The sequence below is a fragment of the Ovis canadensis genome, chromosome 2 (genome assembly GCF_042477335.2).
Source record: "Ovis canadensis isolate MfBH-ARS-UI-01 breed Bighorn chromosome 2, ARS-UI_OviCan_v2, whole genome shotgun sequence".
NCBI lineage: Eukaryota > Metazoa > Chordata > Mammalia > Artiodactyla > Bovidae > Ovis > Ovis canadensis.
In genome coordinates this window covers 220,957,296-220,973,600 of record NC_091246.1, presented here as the reverse complement: position 1 = coordinate 220,973,600, position 16,305 = coordinate 220,957,296, and the positions used below count along the sequence as shown (strand labels likewise).

Below are 16,305 nucleotides of genomic sequence, written 5' to 3'. Positions count from 1 at the left end.
CATTTCTGTCTTTTATCAAGCCCATCTTTGCATGAAAAGTTCCCTTGATATGTCTAATTTTCTTGAAGAGATCTCTAGTCTTTTCCATTCTGTTGTTTGCCTCTATTTCTTTGCATTGATTGCTGAGGAAGGCTTTCTTATCTCCTTGCTATTCTTTGGAACTCTTTATTCAGATGCTTATGTCTTTTCTTTTCTCCTTTGCTTTTCACTTCTCTTCTTTTCACAGCTATTTGGAAGGCCTCCTCAGACAGCCATTTTGCTTTTGGCATTTCTTTTCCATGGGGATGGTCTTAATCCCTGTCATGAACCTATTTCCATAGTTCATCAGGCACTCTATCTATGAGATCTAGACCCTTAAATCTATTTCTCACTTCCACTGTATAATCATAAGGGATTTGATTTAGGTCATGCCTAAATGGTCTGGTGGTCATTTTCCTACTTTCTTCAATTTGAGTCTGAATTTGGTAATAAGGAGTTCATGATCTGAGCCACAGTCAGCTCCTGGTCTTGTTTTTGTTGACTGTATAGAGCTTCTCCAACTTTGGCTGCAAAGAATATAATCAATCTGATTTCGGTGTTGACCATCTGGTGATGTCCATGTGTAGAGTCTTCTCTTGTGTTGTTGGAAGAGGGTGTTTGCTATGACCAGTGCATTCTCTTGGCAAAACTCTATTCGCCTTTGCCCTGCTTCATTCCGCAATACAAGGCCAAATTTGCCTGTTACTCCAGGTGTTTCTTGACTTCCTACTTTTGCATTCCAGCCCTCTATAATGAAAAGGACCTCTTTTGGGGGTGTTAGTTCTGAAAGGTCTTGTAGGTCTTCAAAGAACATTTCAGCTTCATCTTCTTCAGCATTACTGGTTGGGGCATAGACTTGTATTACTGTGATATTGAATGGTTTGCCATGGAAATGAACAGAGATCATTCTGTTATTTTTGAGATTGCATCCAAGTACTGCATTTCAGACTCTTTTTTTGACCACCACGGCTACTCCATTTCTTCTAAGGGATTCCTGTCCGCGGTAGTAGATATAATGCTCATCTGAGTTAAATTCACCCATTCCACTCCAGTTTAGTTCGCTGAGTCCTAGAATGTCGATGTTCACTCTTGCCATCTCTTGTTTGACCACTTCCAATTTGCCTTGATTCATGGACTTGACATTCCAGGTTCCTATGCAATATTGTTCTTTACAGCATCAGACTTTGCATCTATCACCAGTCACATCCACAGCTGGGTATTGTTTTTGCTTTGGCTCCATCCCTTCATCCTGTCTGGAGTTATTTGTCCACTGATCTCCAGTAGCATATTGGGAACCTACTGACTTGGGGAGTTCCTCTTTCAGTATCCCACCATTTTGTCTTTTCATACTGTTCATGGGATTCTCAAGGCATGAATACTGAAGTGTTTTCCCATTCCCTCTCCAGTGGACCACATTCTGTCAGTAAAAGAGTAGAGTCATCTTCAATTATGCAGGTGTATTTATTGTTGAAAGAATGTTTGAGATGTTCTGCATTTAAAGACAAGCCCCGGAGATGGGCATTAGATATCTGGGCTCTAGTAACCCTGGGGAAAACTGAAGGCAGGAGGAGAAGAAGACAACAGAGGCGAGATAGTTGGATGGCATTACCACTCAGTGGATATGAGTGAATGACAGGGAAGCCTGGCATGCTGCAGTCCATGAAAGAGTCAGAGACATGACTGAGCTACTGAACAACAAAAACAGTAAACCCAAGTAGATTTCCACTGGCAATAGTGTTTCTTTTTATGGTTTTGGAGCTTCATTATGAAAATAAGATATAGTAAGTCTTGCTAAAAATGCAAAGCCCTGGATCCCATTTGCTGCTGCTGCTGCTGCTGCTGCTGCTGCTGCTGCTGCTGCTGCTGCTGCTGCTGCTGCTGCTGCTGCTGGTATGTCTCATCAGTCATGTCCCACTCTGTGCAACCCCATAGATGGAAGCCCACAAGGCTCCCCTGTCCCTGGGACTCTCCAGGCAAGAACACTGGAGTGGGTTGCCATTTCCTTCTCTGATGCATGAAAGTGAACAGTGCAAGTGAAGTCGTTCAGTCGTCTCTGACTCTAAGCGACCCCATGGACTGCAGCCTACCAGGCTCCTCCATCCATGGGATTTCCCAGGCAAGGGTAATGGAGTGGGGTGCCATTGCCTTCTCTAGATCCCACTTAGACTTATTCTATTAGACAACTGGGGTTTAGGTACCTTAAATATGCATTTTTAGCAACTCCCTAGATAATTTTATCATATAATTTTACCTGATAAATTTTACCTGGTAAAATTATCTTAACAGTTCAAAATTTCAAGATCAGAACCTTTTGAAAATGAATATATTTCATCTTTCTATCCAAGAAATCATCCAAGGTTTGAAAAATTGTTTTAAAAAATCCACCATTAGTAAAATATAAAATTCTAATAGTTAAATTATTTAGAATTCCATGCAATCTATCCTTAACTATCTTTATAAATATATCTCACTATTCTATACAATTAAAACTCTCTGATCCTATTCATGTCACTCTGTCTCCTGAACCATTTACATTTCCTTTTCTATATCCCTCTATCAAATCTTTCCTGAAAGTCTCATCCAACAATATTCTATCTACTGATAGCAAAAAATCTTCTAGGCCCATTAAAAATCCTCTATCATGAAGTTTTTCCCACTAGTCAAACTAACAGTAGCCTCTTCTAATAGCACAGCACACTTCTTTCTAAAAACAGATTGGCCTTTATACATATTGTTGTGCCTTACTTATGAAGTATGTCATCTGCACTGTCATTTATCTTTTCAGAAGGTGTTGCAGTTGTCAATATAAGCAGTATCTAAAGGCTTATGATTCCATAGTGTTTTTCTGCAATTTGAATGACTTAAACATAAAAATAAATCTCTTCTTCAATTATTCTATTGCTAATTAATAAAAATGTATGTATACATTATAAATCAATACACTAACACAATCACTCATTGCACATGAAAATTTATATATTAAATGGATAAAATTAACCTATTTGATTATTGTTCACCCAAAATTAGCCAAAACAGCTAATTTGTTTATCCTGATTGTGAGAATTTCATTTTAATATGTATATTTGTTTAAAATAGCAGGAAATATCATAATACTCTATTTTCACTACAGAGTCCCTGGCCCGTGAAATGAAGTGTACAATTTCTGTATTAATTATTTCACTTCCAGTAATATTAGTAGTATGAAAGAATAATGATAACATACTTTATATTATTCTCTGAGAAAAGCAGTAATATACCGAAAATGTAATAGATAAGATTGATAAGATTATTTTTCAATCTTATAAATTTAAATATTGACCATATCAGTAATTAGAAATATAAAAATAACAGCCTATTAAACTGTGCCTATCTCTCTCTCTTTTTTGTAAATGTATAGAATCATAAGAGATTTGCAGCAACTTTAACAAAATGCTATCATAATATCTCCATTGAAAAATCATAATCACTTACTAACTTACAAATAAAGATTATTTTAAATACCTGTATAAATTTAACTTTAAAAATAAATAATAAAACCTAAGGTCTTCTATCTTTTCTATAAAAATCTTAACTTCATATCAAATTATATTTCAACAAATTTAATTAAACAAACATTAATTTTTCCTTATACAGTTATAGGTAAATCATAGAAAAAGCCAAAGCCAAAGTGAAGTTGCTCAGTCATGCCGATTCTTTGCAATCTCATAGACTGTAGCCTTCCAGGCTCCTCCATCCATGGAATTTTCCATGTAAGAGTACTGAAGTGGTTTGCCATTTCTTTCACTATAAATTGTAAAACTAGCACTTAACTTTAAAAAAAGACAAATCAAACTTGATATTAATCAATACAATAACATTTTTAATTGTCCTCATAGTTAAGGATAAGCTTACAGAGTCCTTTGAAGGAAGACCCATGCATTTTAAAATAAAAACTCTGTTGTATCTGAATTTCATAGGAATTAAAATCTATCTGCAGGGTCTAACAGTCCTATAGGATCCAAAATAAAACAGGGAATCCTGATGTGCTACAGTCCATGGGGTCACAAAGAGTCAGATGTGACTGAGCAACTGAACTGAACTGAACCTAACTGAAAATTAGATTAGATTAAATTAAATATATACTATATATTTATACACAGTAGTTTGTATCAAGATCACAGAAATATAAAGAATCAGTAAAATGGACAACATGTTATGGACAAATTCTTAGAAATGTATAATCTCTCCAGCCTGAACAAGGAAGACATAGAAAATACGAATAGACGGAATATCAGTAATGAAATTGAAATAGTTATAATTAAAAAAAGAAAGACCTCCCAACAAACAAAAGCTTCACAGCTAAATTATACCAAACATTTAGAAAAGAACTAAAATCTATCTTTTTTAAACCATTACAAAAATTGCACAGGAAAGAACGTTTTTGAACTTAGTTTATGAGACCAGCATCACTCCAATACCAAAATCTGACAAAGATATCACAAAGAAAGTAAAACTATAGGCCAATATAACTGATAAACATAGATGCAAAATTTTCAATGAAATACTAGCAAAACAATCGAACAATACTTTAGAAGAATCAAACGTCACCATCAAGAGTGAAGTACCTCAGGAAAGCAAGAATGGTTCAGTATCCAAAAATCAATTAATGATATACATTAAAAAATTAAAGAATAACAACAATATTATCATCTCAATAGATATAGAAAAAGATTTTGAAAAAATTCAATATTTATTTACAATAAAATTATTCAGAAAGTTGTTATAGTAGGCACATATCTCAGCATGATAAAGGCCATATACAATAAGCCCAGAGCTAACATCATACTGAACAGAGAAAAGCTGAAAGCATGACATTAGTGTTCATAACAGGTGTTGTAGTGCTCATTTTTTCTATAAGTGGAAATCCCTTCCAGGCTCATTTTTATGGAGGTTGCTTGCAAAATGCAATATTAGCCTTCCATAAATAATGAGATTCCATGGATAGAAGAACCTGGTGGGTCCATAGAGTTACAAAAGTTTGAACACAACAGAAACAACTGAGCAGGCATGTACGCAATAATGAAATTAAACTCCTGTATTATAGAGAGGGCAGTTATATTTGGAATGTTCAACATTAATTCCTCTTTCTAATATAATATTAATAGCATCTGGATTCTTTACTGGAATTGTGTTTTCCCCATTGGATCCAGCCAATATGCCGGGACTTAGCTCCCCAATAGACAAGAGGCCACTTCTGATCTGTTGTATGCCTCGGAGGTAAAGGCACTAAAGATGATTTATATCTGTCCTGATTGACCTACAATGTCCTGAACAGGTTGTTCATATTGCAGTTTGCATTTCCAATAGACCCCAAGGATTAACTCAGTCCCTTACTTTATGTAAGTAAGAATGCTTCTTCTGCCTCAATTAAATTTTGAGATCTTTTTGTAAATTCCTATTTGTTTAAATTACCCAGAGCAACCAGTACAGACAAAGTAATCTAACTGAGCCTGAGCCATACTGTCCAGAATGAACTAGTTATCAGTGTACTAATGTTTAATGTGCTTGAGTGAATTTAAAAAACCACCTAGGGAGCTTTTACAAATGGCACATTTGAGACCCAACTGTGAGATTCAGATTCAGTAGTTAGGGAAGGATCCCAGGAATTTGTGTTTTTAATAAACTTCCTCAGGATTCTGAAGTAAATCACATTTTGAGAAAAAGTAAGACTGTCTTCTAGCTTCCCCTTACTGCCACCTGCCTTCTACGATTCACTGTTCTCCACTGTGTGAATGATATGTTCCAGGGTGCCTAAGGGCAGCTTTTGTGGCTGTACTTGTTACTGTGCCTCTTTCCTCACCTCTGTGCTAAGGAAGTTAATGGGATGTTTCTACTTCAAAGGCCTCCTGCAGAGTATCAGACTCCATAGGGAAAGAAAAGTAAGTAAGAAATAGTTAATTGTGCAAACCCATTAATTTATACTATAATCTGCTTAATTATGCAGTAAAATCAGAACAATTTGCTGGAGGATATTTCACAGAGATGCAGGAAGTGAGTTTACATATTCTCTTGATATATTCAAAAGAGCTCTCGAAATGGCACAAGGGAATGTGGGTTTGAATCCTCAATCTGCCACTTACTGGTTGTAGAGCTTTGAGCATAAATTAAACAAGATGCTACCAGGTTTCTTCATAGGTAAAGGGACTAATTTCATAGTTATTGTGATAGTGGCACAAAGTAACAATACTTTTCTAAATCACATAACTCATGATATTACATGATATTCCTGTTATCTGTGTTGTATTCTAGATCTGTACTCCACTATTACTATAAATTCATCTATTTACATAATTCAAATTAATATTGTTTATGTTAATACAATAAAACATTTAGCTAAATTTAGGTTATTTTCTTTAAGTTACTATAGTATCATGCCTACACTTACAAAAAGAAGTCATTTTAAAGATAGATCTAGGTGGCGGGGAGGTTCTAAGATGGTGGAGGAATAGGACAGGGAGACCACTTTCTCCCCCACAAATTCATCAAAAGATCATTTGAAAGCTGAGCAAATTCCACAAAACAACTTCCGAACACTGGTGGAGGAGACCAGGCACCCAGAAAGGCAGCCTATTCTCTTCAAAAGGAGGTAGGATAAAATATAAAAGATAAAAAGAGAGACAAAAGAGTTAGGGACAGAGACCCATCTTTGGGGAGGGTGTCATGGAGGAGAAGTTTCCAAATACCAGGAAACCCTCTCCCTGGTGGGTCTGTGGGGAGTTTTGGAATCTCAGAGGGCAACATAACTGGGAGGGGGAAAAAAAAGAAGAAGAAGAAGCCGTCAGAGATTAGGTGTCTAGCTGCAACTCCCAGCAGAGAGGTAGCCCAGAAAGTTGAGTCTGCCAGTAGCAAGCGGAGGCTGAACAGGGAGGTGCAGGCTGCATACTTAGAGTGGGGACCAGGCCTGAATGCCCTGAGGACAATCTGAGGGAGCTAACGTGAGATAGCAACCAGAACTGTGGGACAGCAAGAGAGGGGAAAAAAAAAAAAAAAGAGAGAGAGAGAGAGAACTTTCCTGCCACAGCCTGGCCCACTCACAGAATAAAGGGTGCGAACACCAAAAGAGAGCTAGCTGGCTGCAGACCAGCCCCTAGCCCAACTGGAGCCAGAGAGGCAGGAGGGTGGCGGCCAGAGCCGGAAGGGGAGGGGCAATATTGGCCCCAGAGATGGCATCCTCCACCAAACTGTGAGCAGGCTCCCAGTTACTAACCAAGTCTTCCTAGGATCCCGGAAGGTTGACATCTGCCAGGAGGGTCGCAGTCAGAGATCAGCCCCACAGAGGAGACACATGGCACACCTAAGATGGCACTTTCACGGCACACTCAGGAAACCCAGTGGCTAGAACCAGGGAGGTGATAAGACGCACTGCCAAACTGGGAGAGAACTCTTGCTAAGCACCTGGTCACCTGAGCTGCTGGGACCTGGGAAGGGCACAAAACATAGGCCCAACCGAATCTGTGCCTTTGTGGAGTACCCAAGAACCTAAACCTGAGCGGCTTAGACCTGGAAAGTGCATGCAACCCAGGGCCCACTTTAGACAGTTTCCCTGCAGAACAACCTGGAGCCTGAGAAATGTTGACCAAGAAAGCACACACACACGGTAAGCAGGAGTAAACCCAGTGCGGCCCAGTCACCACGAGCACTCCCCACACACGCCAGTGATGTTTGTTTGCAATGTTCCTCCCTCCCCTCAGCACAACTGAACAAGTGAGCCTAAATAAGTGACCACCTTCACTTCCTTGTGTCAGGGTGGAAATTAGACACTGAAGAGACTTGCAAACAGAGGAAACCAAAATAAACAAAGAGGGAACTACTCTGAAAGTGACAGGTGCAACAGATTAAAACCCTGTAGTTAGCACTGACTACATTGGAAGGGGCCTATAGACCTTGAGAAGAAGTATAAGCTGGAACAAGGAACTATCTGAAACTGAAGTGACCCCACACTGCCCTCCACAGCTCCAAAGAAATTCCTGGATATATTTTACTATTATCATTTTTTATTTTTTGTATTTTAAGTTCATTATTACTCCTTCAATTTTCATTTTTATAACCTAATATTGCTTTGCAAAAGAAGACCCTATTTTTTTGATATGGGAAAGGTGGTGGGAGGGGGGTTCAGGGTTGGGAACTCATGTACACCTGTGGTGGATTCATGTCAATGTATGGCAAAGCAAATTTCATATATATTTTTTATAATTTTTGTGATTTATTTTGTTTTGTATTTTTAATATTGTATTTTTGAGAGTCTAACCTCTACTCTATATTTTTAATATAGGAATATTAATTTAGGAAATTTAGGAATTGCTTTTAGGAATTTTGTACCTTTAAGAATCTAATCTTCAGTATCCATTTTCACTCTGGGGTGTGATTACTGGCTTGACTGCTTTCTCCCCTTTTGACTCTCCCTTTTCTCCCCCAGGTCACCTCTATCATCTCCCTCCCCTTCTCTTCCCTACCCAACTCTGTGAAACTTTTTGGGTGTCCCGGGCTGTGGAGAATACTTAGGGAACTGATTACTTGCTAGATCTATCTCTCTCCTTTTGACTCCCCCTATTTTCCACCTGGTCACCTCTATCTCCTTCCTCCCTCTTCTCTTCTCTATGTAACTCTGTGAACCTCTCTGGGTGTTCCAGGCTGGGGAGAGCACAAAGGGAATTTATTACTGGCTAGATTGCTCTCTCCCCTGTTGATTCCCCTTCTTCTCCTCCTGATCACCTCTATCTCCCTGCTCCCTCTTCTCTTCTCCATGTAACTCTGTGAATCTCTCTGGGTGTCCCTCACTGTGGAGAATCTATTCTCCATTAACCTAGATGTTTTATTATCAGTGCAGTATGGATGGAGAAGTCTTGAGACTACTGTAAGCATAAGACTGAACGCTAGAGGCAGGAGGCTTAAATTCAAAACTTGAGAACTCCAGAAATCTCCTGACTCTAGGGAACATTAATCAACATGAGCTCATCCAAAAGCCTCCATACCTACACTGAAACCAAGCTCCACCCAAGAGCCAACAAGTTTCAGAGCAAGACATACCAAGCTAATTCTCCAACAATGCAGGAACATAACCCTAAACTTTAAAACACAGGTGGCCAAAAGTCATACCAAACCCATAGACACCTCAAAGCTCACTACTGGACACATCATTGCACTCCTGAGAGAGGAGATCCAGCTCCACCCACCAGAACAAAGGCAAGCTTCCCTAACCAGGAAACCTTGACAAGCCACTCATCCAACCACACCCCATAAGGAGGAACCTCCACAATAAAGAAGAACCACAAACTACCAGCATACAGAAAGGCCAACCCAAATACAGCAATCTAAACAAGATGAAAAGGCAGAGAAATATTCAGCAGGTAAAGGAACATAATAAAGGCCCACCAAACCAAACAAAAGAGGAGGAGATAGGGAGTATACCTGGAAAAGAATTCAGAATAATGGTAGTAAAAATGATCCAAAATCTTGAACACAAAATGGAGTTACAGATAAATAGTCTAGAGACAAGGATTGAGAAGATGCAAGAAATGTTTAATAAGGACCTAGAAGAAATAAACAACAGTCAATCAATAATGAATAATGCAAAAACTAAGATCAAAAAAACTCTGGAGGGAATCAACAATAGAATAACTGAGGCAGAAGATAGGACAAGTGAGGTGGAAGATAGAATAATGGAAGCAAGTGAAGCAGAGAGGAAAAAAGAAAAAAGGATTAAAAGAAATGAGGACAACCTCAGGGACCACTGGGGCAATGTCAAACACATAAACATCCGAATCATAGGAGTTCCAGAAGAAGAAGACAAAAAGAAAGGCCATGAGAAAATACTTGAGGAGATAATAGTTGAAAACTTCCCTGAAATGGGGAAGGAAGTAGCCACCCAAGTCCAGGAAACCCAGAAAGTCCCAATCAGGATAAACCCAAGGTGAAACACTCCAAGACACATATTAATCAAATTAACAAAGATCAAACACAAAGAACAAATATTAAAAGCAGCAAAGGAAAAACAACAAATAACACACAAAGGGGTCCCCATAAGGATAACAGCTGGTTTTTCAATAGAAACTCTTCAGACCAGAAGGGAATGGCAGGACATAACTTAAAGTGATGAAAGAGAAAAACCTACCACCAAGATTACTGTACTCAGCAAGGATCTCATTCAAATATGAAGGAGAAATCAAAAGCTTGACAGATAAGCAAAAGCTAAGAGAATTCAGCACCACCAAACCAGCTCTTCAACAAACACTAAAGGATCTTCTCTAGACAGGAAGCACAGCAAAGGTGTATAAACTTGAACTCAAAACAAGAAAGTAAATGGCAACAGGATCATACTTATCAATAATTACCTTAAATGTAAATGGGTTGAATGCCCCAACCAAAAGACAAAGTCTAGCTGAATGAATAGAAAAGAAAGACCCCTATATATGCTGTCTACAAGAGACCCACCTCAAAACAAGGGACACATACAGACTGAAAGTGAAAGGCTGGAAAAAGATATTTCATGAAAATAGGGACCAAAAGAAAGCAGGAGTAGCAATATTCATAACATATAAAAAAGACTTTGAAATAAAGGCCATCAAAAGAGACAAAGAAGGACACTACATAATGATCAAACGATCAATCCAAAAGATATAACAATTATAAATAGATACGCACCCAACATAGGGGCACCACAATATGTAAGGCACATGCTAACATGTATGAAAGGGGAAATTAACAATAACACAATAATTGTGTGAGACTTTAATATCCCACTCACAACTATGGATAGATCAACTAAACAGAAAATTAGCAAGGAAACACAAACTTTAAATGATACAATGGAACAGTTAGACCTAACTGATATCTATAAGATATGTCACCCCAAAACAATAAATTTCCCTTTTTTCTCAAGTGCACACAAAACCTTCTCCAGGATAGATCACATCCTGGGCCATAAATCTGGCCTTGGTAAATTCAAAAAAATTGAAATCGTTCCAAGCATCTTTTCTGATCACAATGTGGTAAGATTAGATGTCAAGTGCAGGAAAATCCCATGGACAGTGGAGGCTGGTAGGCTGCAGTCCATGGGGTCGCTAAGAGTTGGACATGACTGAGCGACTTCACTTTCACTTTTCACTTTCATGCATTAGAGGAGGAAATGGCAACCGACTCCAGTGTTCTTGGCTGGAGAATCCCAGGGATGAGGGAGCCTGATGGGCTGCCATCTATGGGGTCGCACAGAGTCAGACATGACTGAAGTGACTTAGCAGCAGCAGCAGCAGCAGGAAAAAAAAAAAAAACCTATTAAAAATACAAACATATGGAAGCTAAACAACATGCTTCTGAGCAACCAACAAATCACAGAAAAAATCAAAAAGAAATAAAAATATGCATAGAAACAAATGAAACTGAAAACACAGCAATGTAAAACCTATGGGACACTGTAAAAGCAGTGCTAAGGGGAAGGTTCATAGAAATACAAGCTTACCTCAAGAAACAAGAGAAAAGTCAAATAAATGACATAATTCTACACCTAAAGCAACTTGAAAAAGAAGAAATGAAGAACCCCAGTATTAGTAGAAGGATAGACATCATAAAAATTAGGGTAGAAATAAATTAAAAAGAAACAGGAGACAATAGCAAAAATCAACAAAGCTAAAAGCTGGTTCTTTGAGAAGATAAATAAAATAGTCAAACCATTAGCCAGACTCATCAAGAAAAAAAGGGAGAAGAATCAAATCAACAAAATTAGAAATGAAACTGGAGAAATCACAACAGACAACACAGAAATACAAAGGATTATAAGAGACTACCATCAGTAGCTATATGGCAATAAAATGGACAACTTGGAAGAAACTGACAAATTTTCAGAAAAGTATAACTTTCCAAAACTGAACCAGAAAGAAATAGAAAATCTTAACAGACCCATCAGTAGCACAGAAATTGAAACTGTAATCAGAAATCTTCCAACAAGCAAAAGCCCAGGACCAGACGGCTTCACACCTGAATTCTACCAAAAATTTAGAGGAGAACTAACACCTATCCTACTCCAACTCTTCCAGAAAATTGCAGAAGACGGTCAACTTCCAAACTCATTCTATGAAGCCACCATCACCCTAATAACAAAACCAGACAAAGATGCCACAAAAAAGAAAACCACAGGCCAATATCACTAATGAACATAGATGCAAACTTCCTTAAAAAAATTCTAGCAAACATAATCCAAGAACATATTAAAAAGATCGTACATCATGACAAAGTGGGCTTTATCCCAGGGATTCTTCAACATTCACAAAGCAATCAATGTGACATACCACATTAACAAATTGAAAGATAAAAACCATATGGTTATCCCAATAGATGCATAAAAAGCCTTTGACAAAATTGAACATCCAATTATGATAAAAAAAAAACCCTCCAGAAAGCAGGCATAGAAGGAACATACCTCAACCTAATAAAAGCCATACATGATAAACAGTATGAAAAGGCAAAATGATAGGATAACTAAGGAGGAACTCCCCAGGAGAGTAGGTGCCCAATATGCTACTGGAGGTCAAAGGAGAAATAACTCCAGAAAAAAATGAAGGGATGAAGCCAAAGCAAAAACAATACTCACTTATGGATGTGACTGGTAATAGATGCAAGGTTAGAGCTGTTAAGAAAAATATTGCACAGTAACCTGGAATGTCAGGTGCATGAATCACGGAAAATTGGAAGTGGTCAAACAAGAGATGGCAAGAGTGAACGTCGACATTCTAGGACTCAGCAAGCTAAACTGGACTGGAATGGGTGAATTTAACTCAGATGACCATTATATCTACTAATGCAAACAGGAAACCCCTAGAAGAAATAGAGTAGCCATCGTGGTCAAGAAAAGAGTTCAAATGTAGTACTTGGATTCAATCTCAAAAACGACAGAATGATCTCTGATTGTTTCCAAGGCAAACCACCCAATATCAGACTAATCCAAGTCTATGCCCCAACCAGTAACACTGAAGAAGCTGGAGTTGAACGGTTCTATGAAGACATACAGGACCATTTAGAAATAACAACCAAAAAAGATATCCTTTTCATTATAGGGGACTGTAATGCAAGAGTAGGAAGTCAAGAAACACCTGGAGTAACAGGCAAATTTGGCCTTGGAATAGGGAATGAAGCAGGGCAAAGACTAATAGAGTTTTGCCAAGAGAATGCACTGGTCATAGCAAAAACCCTCTTCCAACAACACAAGAGAAGACTCTACACATGGACATCGCCAGATAGTCAACACCAAAATCAGATAGATTATATTCTATGCAGCCAAAGATGGAGAAGCTCTATACAGTCAACAAAAATAAGACGGGGAGCTTGTGGCTCAGATCATGAACTCCTTATTGCCAACTTCAGACTTAAATTGAAGAAAGTAGGGAAAATCACTAGGCCATTCAGGTATGACCTAAATCAAATCCCTTATGTTTATATAGTGGAAGTGAGAAATAGATTGGAGGGACTAGATCTGATAGATAGAGTGCCTGATGAACTATGGAATGAGGTTCATGACATTGTACAGGAGACAGGGATCGAGACCATCCCCACGGAAAAGAAATGCAAAAAAGCAAACTGGTGTCTGGGGAGGCCTTACAAATAGCTGTGAAAAGAAGAGAAGTGAAAAGCAAAGGAAAAAAGGAAAGACATAAGAATCTTAAAGTAGAATTCCAAAGAATAGCCAGAAGAGATAAGAAAGCCTTCTGGAGCGATCAATGCAAAGAAATAGAGGCAAACAACAGAATGGGAAAGACTAGAGATCTCAAGAAAATTAGAGATACCAAGGGAACATTTCATGCAAAGATGGGCTCCATAAAAGACAGAAATGGTATGGACCTAACAGAAACAGAAGATATTAAGAAGAGGTGGCAAGAATACACCGAAGAACTGTACAAAAAAGATCTCCATGACCAAGATAATCACGATGGTGTGATCACTCACCTAGAGCCAGACATCCTGGAATGTGAAGTCAAGTGGGCCTTCGAAATCATCACTATGAACAAAGCTAGTAGAGGTGATGGAATTCCAGTGGAGCTATTTCAAATCCGGAAGGATGGTGCTGTGAAAGTGCTGCACTCAATATGCCAGCAAATATGGAAAACTCAGCAGTGGCCACAGGACTGGAAAAGGTCAGTTTTCATTCCAATTCCAAAGAAAGAAAATGCCAAAGAATGCTCAAACTACTGCCCAATTGTACTCATCTCACACGCTAACAAAGTAATGCTCAAAATTCTCCAAGCCAGGCTTCAGCAATACATGAACTGTGAACTTCCAGATGTTCAAGCTGGTTTCAGAAAAGGCAGAGGAATCAGAGATCAAATTGGCAACATCTGCTGGATCATTGAAAAAGCAAGAGAGTTCCAGAAAAACATCTATTTCTGCTTTATTGACTATGCTAAGGCCTTTGATTGTGTGTATCACAATAAACTGTGGAAAATTCTGAAAGAGATGGGAATACCAGAGTACCTGACCTGCCTCTTGAGCAACCTGTATATAGGTCAGGAGGCAACAGTTAGAACTGGACATGTAACAAGAGACTAGTTCCAAATAGGAAAAGGAGTACATCAAGGCTGTATATTGTCATCCTGTTATTTAACTTATATGCAGAGTACATTATGAGAAACCCTGGGCTGGAAGAAACACAAGCTGGAATCAAGATTGCCAGGAGCAATATCAATAACCTCAGATATGCAGATGACACCACCCTTATGGCAGAAAGTGAAGAGGAGCTAAAAAGCCTCTTGATGAAAGTGAAAGAGGAGAGTGAAAAAGTTGGCTTAAAGCTCAACATTCAGAAAACGAAGATCATGGCATCCGGTCCCATCACTTCATGGGAAATAAGAGGAAACAGTGGACACTGTGTCAGACTTTATTTTGCGGGGACTCCAAAATCACTGCAGATGGTGACTGCAAGTAATTAAAAGACGCTTACTCCTTGGAGGAAAAGTTATGACCAACCTGGATAGCATATTCAAAAGCAGAGACATTACTTTGCCAACAAAAGTCCTGCTAGTCAAGGGTATGGTTTTTCCAGTGGTCATGTATGGATGTGAGATTTGGACTGTGAAGAAAGCTGAATGCCAAAGTATTGATGGTTTTGAACTGTGTTGTTGAAGAGGACTCTTGAGAGTTCCATGGACTGCAAGGAGATCCAACCAGTCCATTCTGAAGGAGATCAACCCTGGGATTTCTTTGGAAGGAATGATGCTAAAGCTGAAACTATAGTACCTTGGCCACCTCATGCGAAGAGTTGACTCATTGGAAAAGACTCTGATGCTGGGAGGGATTGGGGGCAGGAGGAGAAAGGGACAACAGAGGATGAGATGGCTGGGTGGCATCACAGACTTGATAGACATGAGTCTGAGTGAACTCTGGGAGTTTGTGATAGACAGGGAGGCCTGGCGTGCTGTGATTCATGGGGTCACAAAGAGTCAGACACGACTGAGCAACTGAATGAATGAATGAATGATAAACCCACCCCAAATATTATCCTCAATGGTGAAAAATTGAAAGCATTTACCCTTTTGTCAGGGAAAAGACAAGGGTGTCCACTCTCACCATGACTATTCAACATAGTTTTGGAAGTTTTAGCCATAGCAATCAGAGAAAAAAAAGAAATAAAAGGAAGCAAGATTGGAAAAGAAGAAGTAAAACTTTCACTGTTTGCAGATGACATGATCCTCTACATAAAAAACCCGAAAGACTCCACCAGAAAATTTGTAGAGCTAACCAATGTATATATAAAAGTTGCAGCATATAAAATTAACACAGAGAAATCCCTTGCATTCCTATACACTAACAATGAGAGAACAGAAAGAGAAATTAAGGAAACAATTTCATTTTCCATTGCAACAAAAAGAATAAAATACTTATGAATAAATCTACCTAAAGAAACAAAAGACCTATGTATATAGAAAACTATAAAACACTGATGAAAGAAATCAAAGATGACACAAATAGATGGAGAAATATACCGTGTTCGTGGATCAGGAGAATCAATATAGTGAAAAGGAGTATACCACCGAAAGCAATCTATAGATTCAAGGCAATCCCTATCAAGCTACTAATGGTGTTTTTCAGAGAACTAGAACAAGTAATTTCACAATTTTATTGAAATACAAAAAACCTCGAATAGCCAAAGCAATCTTGAGAAAGAAAAATGGAACTGGAGGAATCAACATGCCTGACCATACTATAAAGCTACAGTCATGAAGAGAGTATGGTACTGGCCCAAAGACAGAAAAAATAGATCAATGG

General features: G+C 38.5%; 1 protein-coding gene across 2 annotated transcripts in view; it reads right to left on the bottom strand.

Moving 5' to 3' along the window:
• Window positions 1–16,305, bottom strand: part of SPAG16 (sperm associated antigen 16) — a 1,117,670-nt gene that overhangs the window by 791,624 nt on the left and 309,741 nt on the right. The gene's annotated exons all lie outside the window — the stretch shown is intronic.